This window comes from Ambystoma mexicanum, chromosome 9 (assembly GCF_040938575.1).
Source record: "Ambystoma mexicanum isolate Mex_15411 chromosome 9, UKY_AmexF1_1, whole genome shotgun sequence".
Classification (NCBI taxonomy): Eukaryota; Metazoa; Chordata; class Amphibia; order Caudata; family Ambystomatidae; genus Ambystoma; species Ambystoma mexicanum.
In genome coordinates, this window is record NC_090931.1 from 413,241,488 (window position 1) to 413,257,652 (window position 16,165).

The window sequence follows — 16,165 nt, forward strand, 5'->3', positions numbered from 1 at the left end:
CACATTTTGGCAAGTTGTTCCCCATTCCGAGTGTTACGCCCCGTGTTCCGTCTACTTTTGTTGCGTGCGCCGCGCTATGTGCGATTTTCGCTGTGGACTGTGCGATTTTCGCTGTGGCCTGGCGCACGCCGTTAGATGGCCTGTGTGCCAACGTGCGCCGCGCACTTTCTTATCGCACGTCCGATGGTTTTCTCGCGCAGGCCCTTCCATGAATCGATGTGCGCTGCTTTTCGTGCGATTTTCGCTATTCCACTGCGATTTTCGCTATTCCACTGCGATTCACACGTTTTTGGCCACTTGCGCCGCGCTAATTATTCCATGAATCGGCTTGCAAATGTGTTGTCAGGATTGTTTGCTGCATTTCTGTGAAGTACTAACATTTGCAAACACAATGGGTCTGCACTGTGTAAGTAAATGTTGTCAACAATTGGTGGTAATTGAAATAGAATATTCATTGCTACATTTGCATAGCAATTTACACCAACTATATTTGAGAATTTAAATGGTCCAGGTAGTTCTGTATCTAACTGCTTTTTTGGAGTTTGTCTTCCTTCTTTAAAGAAGTACCTGGTTTACTATCTCTAATTGATTATTTTTTGTTTGTGGTACTTGATGAAGTATTAGTTTCTTTTACTCTCTTTGGAGGATTTGCAGTGACGTCCTGTTGCATTTCTGTTTGATTTAGTTTTCTTTTACAACGTTTTAGTTTGTGTGGAACAGAATATGTGTTTAGATGGGGAGTGTAGAGTGAGCGAAGTCTATTATATTCTAAAATGCAAGGAATATCAGCGTTTACTTTACTTGCATCAAAGTTGATTAGAAATAGACCGTCAAGTGTACGTAAGCGTGATAGTGCTACGTAGCTCATGCCTTCTTTAAAGTCTGTGTTACCAATATCTATCATTGCTTTGTCTAGGGTAAGACCCTGTGATTTATGAATCGTGACTGCATATGCAAGAGTTAGAGAAAATTGTTCTCTGCGTACATACATATCTTTGAAGAGAAGGAATCTAGCTGTTGAGCGTCCTATCCGTTTTACTTCTGAAAGTTTGTCAAAGAGTATATTGACAAACTGAATTTTGTTGTCATGTGGGTATGTTTGAAAGCCAACAACTGTACCCAGTGCTCCATTAACTAGTCCTTTGTCCACGTCAAGGTTACGTTTAAGCATTACTCTGCAATTTAAGGACATTTTTAACATATTTTCTAAGCCTGCTGTGTTTGAGATTGATTTTTCTAAATTATTTAGTCTTGTTGTGGCTTGGTCACACATGGGTAGTGTCATACCATGTACATCTAGTTTGTCTGTGGCGCTAATTTCCATTATTGGTTGCATTTCTTTGCTTAACATTATTTCATTGAATTTGAGACAGCTTGCAAGAGTTGGCATTAAGGCCATACAATTGACATTTTTGTGGGCTAATTGTTCCATAACATCTGTAGCACATGCATTATCGCCAAAAAGTGCATTAATGTGCCGGGTTATCAATGTTGCTTCTGCTTCTTTAGAAAGTATACCAACTCTCAAACTTTTTAAAATGTTGGCATAAGTTAGATCTGCAGATTGGCGCATGTTTTCTGTTAATTCTCTGTATTGGAAATGTTCCCAAAGGTTGACATTTCCAATGCTGCCAACAGTTTTACGGCAGAGTTTGTGCCCTAATGTTTTAAAAATAGGTTCACCTTTTACTGGTGTTAATTGAAGCAGATCTCCAAAAACAATAATGTGTTTTCCTGCAAAGAGCTCCTCATAGTCTGTTTTGAGTACTTCTTGTAATCTGAGGTGAATCAAAGCTAACATCATGTTGGAGACCATGCTCACTTCATCTATTAGTAGCATTTTCATTTGTTTCAATACTCTGCGTAATTCCATTGCAGCTTCTGCAGAAAGTTTGTAATAGTCTAATTTGTTCTGGTGTTCTACTGGTAATAGTACTAATCGGTGTAATGTAACACCACCTATGTTGTAGGCAGCTAAACCTGTGGGGGCAGTGACAACAGCTGACAGTTTGTTGTTTGTCAATTGTTGAAGGAACTTACTAATGATTTTGATTAGGAATGTTTTGTCAAAACCAGCTTCACCACTGACGTACAGTAGTATAGGTTTATAATTATGGCAGGAACATTCTTTATTTTCATGTTTTACACCATGTGCAATTTGTTTTGTTACTTCTTGAAAAATGCTACTTTGCTCATTGTTTAGTTTTGATTGTAGTATAGTTAAGTCTTCCTTATCTTCATACTGACACATGGTGTTTTCTACTTCTATCATAGCTAATTCTGCCTCATTTGTTATTAGTGGTTCTCCGAGTGGTTCTTGGCTTCCTGTTACAGAAGGTTGACTACTGTCAGCAGTATCCTTATCTAGTTGGGCTTGGAGTTCTTCTTCATGTTGCTGTTCATTGTGCAACATTGTTTTGTACTGTGTAAAGTTTACATCAGTTATAGTGCTTTCATTTGCTTTGAAAGCATCCTCATATGAGTCATAGTTATCTAATTATTGTTCTTCTTTTCTCCATGCTTTGAAGAATTGTAGCAGGGACATGCAATATACTTATTTATGTTGAGGAGTCTTCAATGACAATTTGATATGATTAATTAAATTTGGTTTAGTGAGTTTAACTAAGCTGCCTTCACAGTCTGCCACTCTATATTTACCTTTTTTTTCATCAGGTTTCATATTATTTTTGTATGTGTAGTTTTCGGCTATTTGGTATAGACACATGTTTTCCAAAGTATTACTTCTGTTTGGGTAGTATGTGTCCAATAAATTGTTTTTTAAAATGTCTTGGCTGTTGGGATCATGTTTGGCTATTGTTTCTATATCTTCATATGATTTTAGAACTCTTTTTCTAGATTTAGCTGGACTAAGACTTAGCCATACTATATTTTCAGATTTACCATACAATGAAGTACCAGTTAAACGATCAGCTGCTTCATAAGATCCACATTCTCTATGGGTGAGCATTTTTATGCCCAAGCTGTATAATTTCTGTTTTATCTGATGACAGGTCATTCCAGAGGTCTTGGAGCTCTGTCTTTTCTGCTTTAGTTAAGTATGCTGTGACATATCGTGCAACTGCAGTAGAATTGTCTGCAATGTACTGCACATCTATGTTTGCATTCCATAAGTGGGCAATGATTGCATTATAATCATTGATATATTTTTCTTCTTTTCTTTTTATGTAATATGTATTTTTAGGTGACGTACCTTTAACACTATGTCTTACTGAAGACATGAGGTTGTTTACTTGACCTGTATTTGTAACTGGTCTAGGGAACCCAAATCGGCATTTGGTGTAGTATTTGCCTTTGTTTTTGTATTTGCGACGACAATATTTTCCACATTTGTGTCTTTGAAATTGTAACATTTGTGCACAAAGATCACTATTTGTGGCTTCTGATCGAATTTCACAAGTGACCTATTTTTCAATAAACTGTAAAACAGTGGCATCACTGTCTTGACCAAATTTAAGAGCATCTTTAATCCATAAAAGCATGTGGATATGTGATGCTCCTCTGACTTGGTATTCTTTTCTCCAAAAGAAGTGTTGCACTTCTCCAAGGGGAGGAACAGTTTTATTACAAATAAAATGTAGCATAGCAATGAAGCGATGGTGAAAATATCTTGAAACATTAACAGGATCCAAAGAACAAAGTTCTCCAGGTGTTAGAATATCTATGTTTGTTTTGTTTTTATTTGATATGCGTAGGAAATCATGTAAATCTTCCCATGCATATTCTGCACAACTTAATGTAACAAACCAAGTGGGTGGGCCAAGGTTTCTGATCATACAACGTACATCTCCATGACGTCGAAACCAGTACTCTTTAGTACCACGCATATTTGCTAATAGATTTGTAATATCTGATTGTAAAACCTCATCCTTTTGTTGCACTTTCTCTAATAATTGTGTAGCTGTCATATTTTGAAAGTGTGATCCTGATTTTAATATGTGTGCAACTCCGTAACATAAAGTTGCTAGTTCACTTTCAAAGAGTAGGTGGAATATGTATTCCACATTTTGTCTAAATCTGGGATCTTCAGAATACATCCGTAATGAGCGGTTTTCTGAAGCTGATATTTGAATAGGTCTATCATCATACCTTCCTCCTTTGCCAGTAGGAAAGAGTAGAGGAAAAGCACGTGCTTCTATACTTTTTTCCCATATACTGATTGGCGATCCTTTTGTTTGATGCATTTGGTAAGTTTCCAGTACATCTTGTACGGTGTCATTACAGTGCAAAGGATTAATTGTATAATGGTCTAAAGTATTTGATATTGTAGCAGGATCTAGTAGCTCAAATTGACCAGCTTCTTGTGTTTCTTGAATTATTTCAGTTGTATCTTTCAAGTTTTCTTCATTATTAATTTCTTTGTAATATTCATTATTCTCTTTAAGATATTGGAAGGCTTGTCTAACTTTATATAAATCAACCAGCTGTTGCCATATTTTTTTGTCTTTTCTAGGTACTCCATTTACTAATATAATTAAAGATTGCTGCATTGGACGTTGCACTCCTAGAGTATGCACATTTTCTTTTAGATTTAATGGTAAATAAACTACTTTTCCACGAATGCCTTTTACCAATTCAGAGGGAGGTAATTTTGCTGTTTTTGGTTGAAGGCGTATTATTGCTTGAAATGGGTGTACTGCTTGAATTATGATGCTCTCATATAAATTAAGTTGTTGTAGAGGTTTTGGTACTGGGTATAATTCCAAATTATTCGTGATAGAATGTGAACGAGTTTGGTTGTTGTCAAGTTTTGTAGTGCAATAACTGCAAAGTATTAAGGGCTCAGTTATTTCATATTTGTTTTCTGCTACAAGGTAGAGAGCTAATTCAAACCATTTAGAATCTTCATTGTCTTCTATTTTGTATGATAGGTCCACAGTTTGTGTGTTACTTTTATAAAAAATTCTATGGCAACATACACATACATGGTTTTGTACTTCAGCTGATGTACTTTTAAATTTTAGTATTTCTTTTTTTGTATGTGTTTAGCAAAAGGTTGCCATGTGTAGAATTGTTGCTTAATTGGTTTAAAGCTATTTCATTTTGTATATGGCTTTCACTTCCAAAATATTTTTCTGGATATAGTGAATTTCTTCAAGTAGATCTTTTGCTGTACCATGTAGAAGGATGTTATTTAACTTTGCTAGTGCTAAAGCAGGACTTTTAGCATAGTACAGTTTATAGACTAGATTTCTTATAGTTGAATGATGTGTTGATATCCTTTTGATATCATGGAAAGTGGTTTTACAAGTAGGTCCTGTAATGCAGGCCAATGAATGTCCTTGTAGTCCTGTGTACTTGCGCACTGGACAGGTATCTATATTTTGCAGTAATTTAATTTTGTTTTTGTCTTTGCTTTTTACATATTTATTGAGGAATTGGCGTACAGATTTGAAACATTGTTTGGGAATGTTACACATTGACGTGCATAGCCATTTGTACACTAGACTTCTGATTCAGTTGAATGGAGGGGTAATTCTAAGTTTTCAGGGCATATTTTTGTAAGAAGCACTTCTTGTTCCATTATGGTATTATTCACTTTTTCATAACTTCGACCACTGCTATGTATGCTAATTGTATTTGTTTGCTTTTGTTTGTACACTTCTTCATTAAAATATGGTTCTGTGCTTGTAGTGTGATTCCATTCACCTCCGCTGATACTTAAGAAGTTCTTTCTGTTGATATTTCGCTTATTGAGAAGTCTTTTTTGTAATTTAGTTATTAGTTTTGTTAGTGGTTTCATTTTGTTTAACAGTAAAATAAATGCATTTCTTTTGAGAAGAATTGCACTGTCCATCAATGCTTCTAAGATTAATTTCCTACGATAGGTTTTAAGCTTTGAACCTGATTTCTCTCCTGTTTTTATAAGATTTTGAAGGACTTTGTGACGGTATATTTTGGCTAAAATACTTTTCTTGGTATGCTTACTTTGCACTATATTAAAATTTGAAGAAGTAGTTTTATCTGTACTGATAGCTGATTTTCTGTTAATTGTTTTTTGGTTTGATAGAGGAAGTGAAGTTGTTGTACTTGAAACTTCTTGTGTTTCACTAAATGATTGTATTAGCTGTTTTGTTTCAACTTTTTTTTACAAATTCTGCTAGAGATGGATGCTTATGTTGGACACCTTTATTTTCATTTGCTCTACTTTTGCGTTGCTTTCTACGGACTTGACTTTTGGTAGGCATTCTTTAGGGTCTGTTGAAAAAAATAAAGAAGATATGGGTTGGGGTGTTCTGGAATGTATGTGTGCTGTGTGCATGAGTGTTTGAGTAAGATGATAAAGATGTATGTAATGGTGTGTGATTGTGCATTGGGAACTAAAACTAGTAGGGATAGGTATTCTTGAATTTATGTGTTACTAAACTGGGGTTCAGATGACAAAAAAAAGTAAGTTAGTGGTGTGGAAAAGTACAAATAGTAAATCTAATGTATACAATTAAAACAGTTGTTTGTTCTATAATATGAAAATTGTAGTGGTTCAGTTGGGTAATTTGTGTGTCCAAAAATAGAAATTTGTGTGCCATTCTGGCTGTAAATCGCTGTTTAAGACATGGAAATCTTTGGACAAAATGGTACAAAATCTCTATTTTTAGAAACCAAAATAACTCGTATTAATGTTATAGTATATTTGATTAATAATACAAATATTATGGTGATATTTTACTTACTTTTTTTAAAATTAACAGGTAACTTCTTAGTTTTACTTTCTTCTTCGAATTTGGCTGCTTCTTTTCAGGAAACTGGTCTTCACTGCAATTGTAAAAGCTTCAAATTAGTAACTTTGTTTGTATATAGCACTGTTTTTACTGTAGATATTGATTTTTTTAATTGAAATCCTCAGTGCCGTCTGTAAAACCATTAAACTGATTTATTTACATAAGATACATTGCATCAGTTCAGTACATATGATATGTTCTTAATGAACAAATTGTATTGAATGACTAACTAGCAAAAAAAATATCTTTACTATGTCTTGTGAAATTTATAATATATTAGTGAATACCACTATTTCTGTAAGTAAACTGTTCTAGGTAATAGCGCCTCAATGTCATGTCTAATTTAAAGTAATTAAGTAAATAAATAAATAAAAACAAAAAATATGAAATTGTATTTTTTATAAAGGTTTAAACATAGATTGTGTTTGCATGCAATTTTGTTTGAATATATGTAGTCTATATATTTCATTTAAAAAATGTTAGTTTAACATGATTTGAGTGTGTGTGTATAAAGAAAGTAAAAAGTATAAAGGTTTATAAGTGATAGTTGATTTTAGGAAATTGAAAAAAGTACAGTAAATTCATTTTACAGATTTTACAAGGTAAAAGTCTGTTTGAAAATGTGTTCATCTACTATACAGAAAATATGCATACCTGAAGTTTGTGTTCATGCATATGGATATGCATGGAGCTGCAAGTAGAAATCTTGAAGACTTGTACAGTATTTCTGGTAGATGCTGCTTGCCAATGATATGACACTTGTACTCAGAGAGATTGAGAGTACATTTGCAGTGCTGATCTATGATGATGCAGTTAGATGTAGAGCTCTTGAATGTGATTGGTGCATGGTCATGTGATTTTTGAGGTACATCCAATGAGGGAATGGCAGAGAGAGTGTAGTGGAAATGGTAGAAGGGCTGTTCATGTTACGATATGTCCGCGGAAATGGCGGTAGTTCGCGGACATCGGGAGTTACATCCGGGGATTTTTGGGTTCAGAAGTCATGCAAATGAGAATAAGCACTGAAAGGGATTGGTCAGGAAAGTTTGGTGGGTGTGTTGTGCCAGGAGAGATTTTCTCAGATACTCTTTTTGCTGAGAGAACAAAAGATATCTATGGCTGTGTGTTTCAGAAAACAGATTGTTTGGATTTTAGGAGATTCGTGGATACATTGGTTGAAGGTGCATGAAGAAAGCTGTGGAGTAGCTGTAGATCTTGGATTCCCACATGTGGAAGTACACTGGCATGGAGTACGTGGAATGAAGTGGTTGGACTTGCTACCTCTCTGTGCTACTTTGGAGACAGAGCAACATCCAGACATAATTGTAATTCATTGTGGAGGGAACAGTTTAGGACATGTGACTGGAATTATTTTGCAATTTGCTATGAAAGAAGGACTTAGGAAGGTTATGGACATGTTTCCTAATTCTCAAGTGATATTTTCACGGATTGCGCAGAGATAAATGTGGCTTCGTTCTTCTTCATTTGGTCCACAAATGGAAAAAGCAAGGCACAATGTTAATAAGGCTGTTTGTGGCTTTCTAGGAGATTTTGGCATGTCTTCTTTTCACAATGAAAATATTATGTTTTGTAGTACATACATTTTTCGCAGAGATGGAGTCCATCTTACTTATGCTGGCAATCAGATTTTTCTGAGAAATGAAACAAAATGCATAGCGACCTTTTTGGAATTACAACAACGATTTTGAAGTAGATGTTAAGCATTTACAATTTTTGACTTACAAACACCACCCAAAGGCTCTTTTCAGAGCCACCACTTCTTTCCAGAGAAAATTACAATGTTTGTGATGGAGTAGCAACCCAATTATTTTAATGTTTGCGAACTGTCCGCGGACTTCTAAAAAATACAAAGAGCCCTGCTTCATTTATTTTCACTTCTATTTTTTAACTGGGAAAGGCAGCTCTGAAAAGAGCCTTATTTTTTTAGATTTTTGTAATTTTGTATTTGTTTTGGTTTTTCCGACACGACACACTAGGAGAGGAGGGTAAAGGATGGTAAAGGGGGGGCACCAACCACGGGGATAAGAAAGGGTGAGCTGAGAGAGGAAGATGTAGAGTGGGTTTTATTTGGGTAGTGAGCAGGTCTTCTCGTGCTCTGAGACAATAGTCTCAAAAGCACTCCAAAGTCGCTCCCCCTGCAGAGTACTGTGTCACAGTACATACATACAACTGTGACCCTCAAGAGGTAAGGGTCATCAGCATTCTGTATGGCCTGTGAGGCAGCTTGAGAAAGACGCTGTCCCACAGAGGTGGTCCTTGTGGTGACAGGATCAGAAACAGAGGATGAAGTAGAGGAAATCAACCTGCTACGTTCTTCGCAAGGTACAACCCTGCAAATAGCCCCAGAGTGAAATGACCTCAGGTGTCGCTTCATAGTAGTGGTCCCAAAGCTGTACTTACCGTGCTTCCCGCAACTGAGTATCATTTTGCACTCATTGCAGGTAACACGGTTCGCACGAGCCTTAGGACCATTCCCATGAATGGTAAATAACCGCCACACCCAAGACTCACACCTAGTGCGGGTAGTAGGGATTTCCTCGACCTCATTCTCATCATCCTCTTCTTCCTCCTCCGCATCCTCACTCCTGTTCCCCTCTTCAGGCCCTTGGGGAGGTGGTGGTGGTGGAGGGGGTGGGGGTGGTGCAGCACCAAGTGGCAGTTCAGCAGCCAAGGATGCCATCTTGATGATGGTGTAGTCTGCAGGTGGCAGCAAAAATCACTGTGTTCTGAAGAATAGCCAGAAACACAATGGGAATAAGCTCTTTGCTTGTGCGCGGTCCGCGGACATGCGCACTGTCCGCGGACAGATCGAACACAAAAAAAGGATCGGAAAGTTTCAAAAGGTATATAGAAACTCAAGATTGCTATGTGGGACTTGTGCCATGGTGTGATTTTATTGAAAAATATTATGGATTAACTGAAAATGTACTTTTAAATTGTTCGGGGACACGAACAGTGTCCGCATTTCAGGACACACGATGAGCGTGGGCGCGGTCATATGATCCGTTTGCGAACTAGTCCGCGAAGGAAGCGCCTGTCCGCAGGACACCAAGTGCACGGAGATTGGTTAGCACATGCGCATTCATGTCCTACGGACACTGTTCGGGTTCTGAAGTAATTAAAAGTGCGTCACACGTGAAACGAACATTTCAGGACACTGCGTGTGTTCTTAGAACAGTTTAAACTTGGTAGCAAACAGTAAGGCAGATATAGTGTTCTTCAGGACACGTGTAATTTAGTTTATGTACGAACATTTCAGGACACCAATTGTGTTCTTAGAACAGCTTCAATTGGGTAGCGAACACTACGAACAGGTATAGTGTTCTTCAGGACACCTCCATTTTCGTTTACGTACGAACATTTCAGGACACCAATAGCGTTCTTAGAACAGTTTGAATTTGCTAGCGAACAGTTCCGGACAGGTATAGTGTTCTTCAGGACACTTTAATTTTTGTTTGTTTACAAACAATTCAGGACACCGCATGTGTTCTTAGTGCAGTTTCATGTTGCTAGCGAACACTATGAACAGTTGTACTGTTGTTCAGGACACATAATTTTCGTTTATTTACGAACATTTCAGGACACCAATTGTGTTCTTAGGACAGTTTTAAGTTGATAGCGAACATTACGGACAGATATAGTGTTCTTTAGAACACTTTAATTTTTGTTTCTTTACGAACATTTCAGGACACCACGTGTGTTCTTAGAACAGTTTCAACTTGCTAGCGGACAGTACGAACAGGTGTGGTGTTCTTCAGGACACCTCCATTTTCGTTTATGTACGAACATTTCAGAACACTCGCACTGTCCGCGGACACTTTTATTGTTTTTAAAAAAAGAAACGGAAACTATTCACAATACAATATAAAAATTAAACTTTATTTAACATATATTAATAATTTATGACAGAGAAGGTGAGGCAGAAACAGAAACAAAAACAGGAGAATTTGGGGTTTCAACATGATTGGTATTAGGCGAAGAAGGGATGGAAATCTCATCAAAACGTTTTGGATTATGAAGAGGGTTTGGGGATACTTGACTGGGATATGGTGAGGAGGGTAAAGTACATGTGGGGCAATGGTACGAAGTTTTTGGTTTGAAATGATTTTCTACAAAAGTTTTTAAATTATTAAAATTAGCCAACAATACATCCATTTTTTCTTCTATATTGTGAAGACTGTTATCCATAACAGGGTTTTCTGAAGTTTTTTTTCTATTCTGGTATGCTCTGTACAAAAAAATAATATGTATGTTAAATGTATATAAAAAAATAATAAATAAATGGTTAATATTATAAAGTGTTTACCATTAGTTTCACTATCTTGTGACATTTCTTCATGTGGGAAATTGTCCTCTAGCCATTCCAGAGTACTAGACATTTCTGTGAGAAAAAAAAAAAGATAATATATTTTTTCATCTAATACAGAAAGTTTATAAATATATGAGTAAAATGAAGTACACTCACTATTTCTGGTAAGATAAGTCCTATGTATTCAGTGGGTCCGGTCTTGTTCTCAGTTCTGTTGTGTCTGTGAGGTAATTATGTCGGAAGCCAATTTATCTTCTTGTGGTATATTCCATTTCAGAACATATTGTATTTAAATGAATGGTTAGTGTGTTACATATATGGGTTACATTTCTTATGTATTACTATATATAATGTGTTTGTGTGCTGCTTTTTGAATTTGTTAAATGTTCCTATATTATGATATAACAATCAAACATACCCCCCCCACCCTACAGTTTTTAGGTAGTGGTACTGTTCTCCGAACATGTCCGCGAACATTAAATAAGTTTGCGGACATCAAGTTCATAAGAAGAGATCTAGTCAGTTCCATATGACATGTATATAATGTCAAAGTCAGTATTGTTAATTTGTGCTACTAAAAAACTATGAAATTCAGTGAAAAAACTTTGTTAAAGGGACGTTATGGTTAAATTGCGCTACTAAAAACCTATGAAATTCAGTGAAAAAAACTTTGTTAAAGGGACGTTATGGTTAAGTTGCGCTACTAAAAACCTATGAAATTCAGTGAAAAAACTTTGTTAAAGGGACGTTATGGTTCCAAGTAAAACTGAAAAAACCCTTGAAATTCACCAGTTATGGTAAGCTAAGCAACCATAACTCGCGCCACCACCGTGCACTGCTAAGACTAACACCCAGGACATCAAAGATGACATCACAAATGTCATTGATGACATCACTGATGACATCACATGTGTATGTACTTCTCATGAAATATGTCTAGAAGGGATTCTTATTATGTTGCGAAAAAAGTGTCAAGAATCATTGCAAGAAATAAACCCTAATAAGTGCATTGAACGATGCATTGATATAAATAGCATCCTATTATGGGGTTCTATCTAGTATACTAAGCTACTCATACAGAAACATAACATTGTGTGCAGCGTACAAGATGAAGGTATGATATTCGTAATGTTAATATGTTGAATAATGAAATGGTAATTGTTTTCTTAATAGATTTTTGTGTACTGTGAAATATGTAATAAGTAGCTAATAAAATCCATGTATTACATAATTGCATTACTATAGACAAAACACAAAGACACAAGAACACATACCAATATGGGTATATGCAGGGAAAGTGAAGTTAGCAAAAAAGCACAAGTAGTAGCAGAAACAATTCATAACTTAACTGATTAGTTTCATGCAAATAAATGATTGTTCTGTTTCAAAGCTGCTATTTACCCTATGTATATGTATCACTTGATGTGATTGGACCCTAAGGAAAGTAGTGTGAGTACAATGTATACAAATATGACCATATACAGGGAAAGTACAGCCATAAAAAAAACAACAGAACTATCAGAAAGTGCTCATAAGTCTAGTGATTATCTTTATGCACAAAAAGGATTGCTGTCTTTCAAGCTTGTGTTTTCCCATATGTATATGTTTCATATGATGTGACTGTACTCTAAGGGAATTACTGTAAGAACCTACTAGAAGGATAAAATAAAATTCTTAGTTTCTGACTGTTACTGAAGAAAACCATGTGGCCTAGATATGTCAGCAAAAGAAAAAATAGTGAGCCAGACATGTGATGTCATCAGTGATGTCATCAATGACATTTGTGATGTCATCTTTGATGTCCTGGGTGTTAGTCTTAGCAGTGCACGGTGGTGGCGCGAGTTATGGTTGCTTAGCTTACCATAACTGGCGAATTTCAAGGGTTTTTCGGTTTTACTTGGAACCATAACGTCCCTTTAACAAAGTTTTTTCACTGAATTTCATAGGTTTTTAGTAGCCCAACTTAACCATAACGTCCCTTTAACAAAGTTTCTTTCACTGAATATATATATATATATTGTTTAATTTTCAAATAAACCTTTTAATTTGCAAAACAAACCTACTTCTTGGATCAGTGGGGTCAGGGGGAAGAGAGGGGTGCTATATAAGGGTTGTCATCCAGAGTAAACGAACTGGACATAAAAATATATCAATACGGGTTTCCCTCAGCATCCCATACTAGGCATTGACTTAGCTGTAGTGTTGAATTGAATCTGCTTACAGAACCCATACTACCCATCTGATAGATTCACCTAGTTCAGCTACACAAAGTAACTGCAAACCATTCATACCAACATATCCATATTGGAAACTGAAAAGGTGATATCATCCCTGGAACCATCTAAATGCCAAGGGGACAGTTGCCCAGCACAAGTTATTACGGACGCAGCTAGAGACCTAGCACCCTTCATCTCTAAACTAATCAATGCCTCCTTTAGATCCAGTACCGTACCCACAAACCTCAAAGAATCTTGGTACTGCCCCTCCTTAAAAAACAGACCCTGCTATCCCTACCAATTATAGGCCCATCACCACGGTCCCATTTCTCCTTAAAATCATTGACAGAGTAGACTACCTCCAGATCCAAAACTACCTGGAGGCAAACCAACTACTAGGATTAGCCATTCTGGATTCTGACCACTACACGGTACTGAAACGGCCTTAATTGACCTTAAGACACAAATCGACGAGTTGAAGGATAAAGGTAAAACAGCTATGCTCCTCCGCCTTGACTTATAGGTGGCCTTTGACCTGGTGGACCATGCAGTGTTATGCAACCACCTAGCGTATGCCGCCTATTTCTCAAGCAAAGCTATAGCCTGGGTACAATCCTTCATAGCCAACCGTACGATGAGAGTGTTCTCCCCTTTAGCCTCAGCGGACCCAATACAAATCACCTGTGGCATCCCACAAGGTTCATGTGTCTGCCCCACAATGTACAACATCTTCACTAAGCCACTCTTCGACAAACTTGACAGACTGGGGGTAACCTATACTAACTATGCGGATGATACACAGATCCTCATACCACTATCTGGCAACTTTGTCGAAGACACAGCTCTAGTAAACAAGATTTAACTCCTCATTCAGGCATGGAGGGCCTCCCACGGCCTTTGCCTGAATGACGACAAAACAGAGATACTGATCCTGGGTTCCGACTCTAACCTCAAAAAACTCAGCCCTAATTATCTCGCCCTTTAACATAGATGGCAATATAATTAAAGTGGCAACTGAGGTAAAAACACTAGGCTTCTACCTCGATTCCACATTATCTCTCAAAAAACAAGTCAACTCCTTGGCCTCTTCCACTGCTTACACCTGCAAATTAATCATGGCCTGCAGACCCTACCTTTCCAAAACCAATTGTCTCACACTAGCCAACGCCCTAGTAATGTCTAAATTAGAATACTGCAACGCCCTATATGCTGGAGCTAGTAAAACTGCCATAAACAAAATGCAAAGACTGCAGAATAATGCTCTTAGAGCAGCCTTGGACATACCCCGCAGAGCGCACATTTCCAACATCAGGAAAGACCATGATTGGTTAAAAATTAGCGACAGAGTTCTCCTGAAGACGCTATCTCTCACCCATAAAGGACTAAACAATACTGTGCCTCCATACATTTCGGCTAGACTAACGAGAAAATCCTCTAGTCACCACACTCGAGCCTCTAACCACTTCCTACTTGAAAATCAAAGATTCAGACTAACAAAAGCGGGTGGTGCAAGCTTCCCTGTTAGAGCTGCCCGAGTCAGGAATGCACTCCCTACTGCATTGAGAGCGAATCTACCCTACTCTAGATTTAGGCGCAACGTGAAAAGCTGGCTCTGGACCAAAGACGACTAACAAATTGATCCCCTGCTCTAGGCCCAGTCCATTGCATATAATTACTTTGATACCGCTGAAGTTAGACTATAGACTATCTCACTGCCCTTTGTGATGTGAGGCCCCTACATCTTGTATCTCCTGTATATATGTATTGTAATTGGCTAATAACACTTGTAACGCATCCTCTGTATGTATCCTATGTATGTAACCTAAGCCTAAGTATTCTTATGACTGCTGCGCCCGGCTACCCTTGGGTTTGGAGTGCATTATCAAATAATAAACTAAACTAAACTAAACTTTCAAAGATGTGTTTTATCTCTGAACTCTTCATTCTATTTAACTATCAACTCTTTTAATCAGTTTTTACTGATTATGAAATATTTAACGTTACCAGAACTATTATTTTTGTCTGATTAATTTAGCTTTTCGTGTTTGAACTATTTAGGGTTATATGGTTGTGGTCATGACCGGAGGGAGCAAGATATCATATACAGATACCAAGAGAGCCTAGAAGTGATGTCCAGGAGAGTCAGAATTTGACATGATATTGAGATATTTTGTTTCTCAGACTAGTACTGCTTGCATGCCATCCTGAAACAGTGGGTAGTGGGTACTATATCAATGCTCTACACTACACTAGCACACTGTACCAGAACTTAAATACACTATACTATGTACTCTTCACTTTAAACTACATTACTACCAAATACAATGTACTCTAATACTATATGAATAGAAATATATGGTTCATTCTGTCCCATGAGCACCATTAGGAGCCACATCTGGGATCTTCCAGCAGGAGGGGGAACTCATTGTGGCAGATTAATTTTGCACAAGTGCAGAAATAATTTCTGAAGGAAGCAGCATTCAATGTCCTCCTGAGAATGTGAAAAGATCCCTCCTTGCCACCATGATGCCGTGTATCTCAATGCTTCCACACCTCCAGAAAGACCTACACTGGTCTTCGGACCCTCACCTGTAAGCACAAGAAAAGAGTAAATAGGACGTTTCAGAAGGTACAGTTCCATCTAGACCGTACTCAAGTCTTGTTTCAGCAGTTTTAGGAAAAACTAGACCAGCCCTTCACGGAGGCTGGGGGGGGCATTTTATAATTTAAAAGGTTTAATTTGTCTTTTTTCAAATATTTCTCTGATTAAAGTTAATTGTTTTTTACTTCATTTTTGCATTTTGTTTTTACTTTTGTGTTGCAGTGAGGTAGCTCCTTTAAATGTTTTTCTTTTGTGATCAAACATGTTCACAACACTTCAA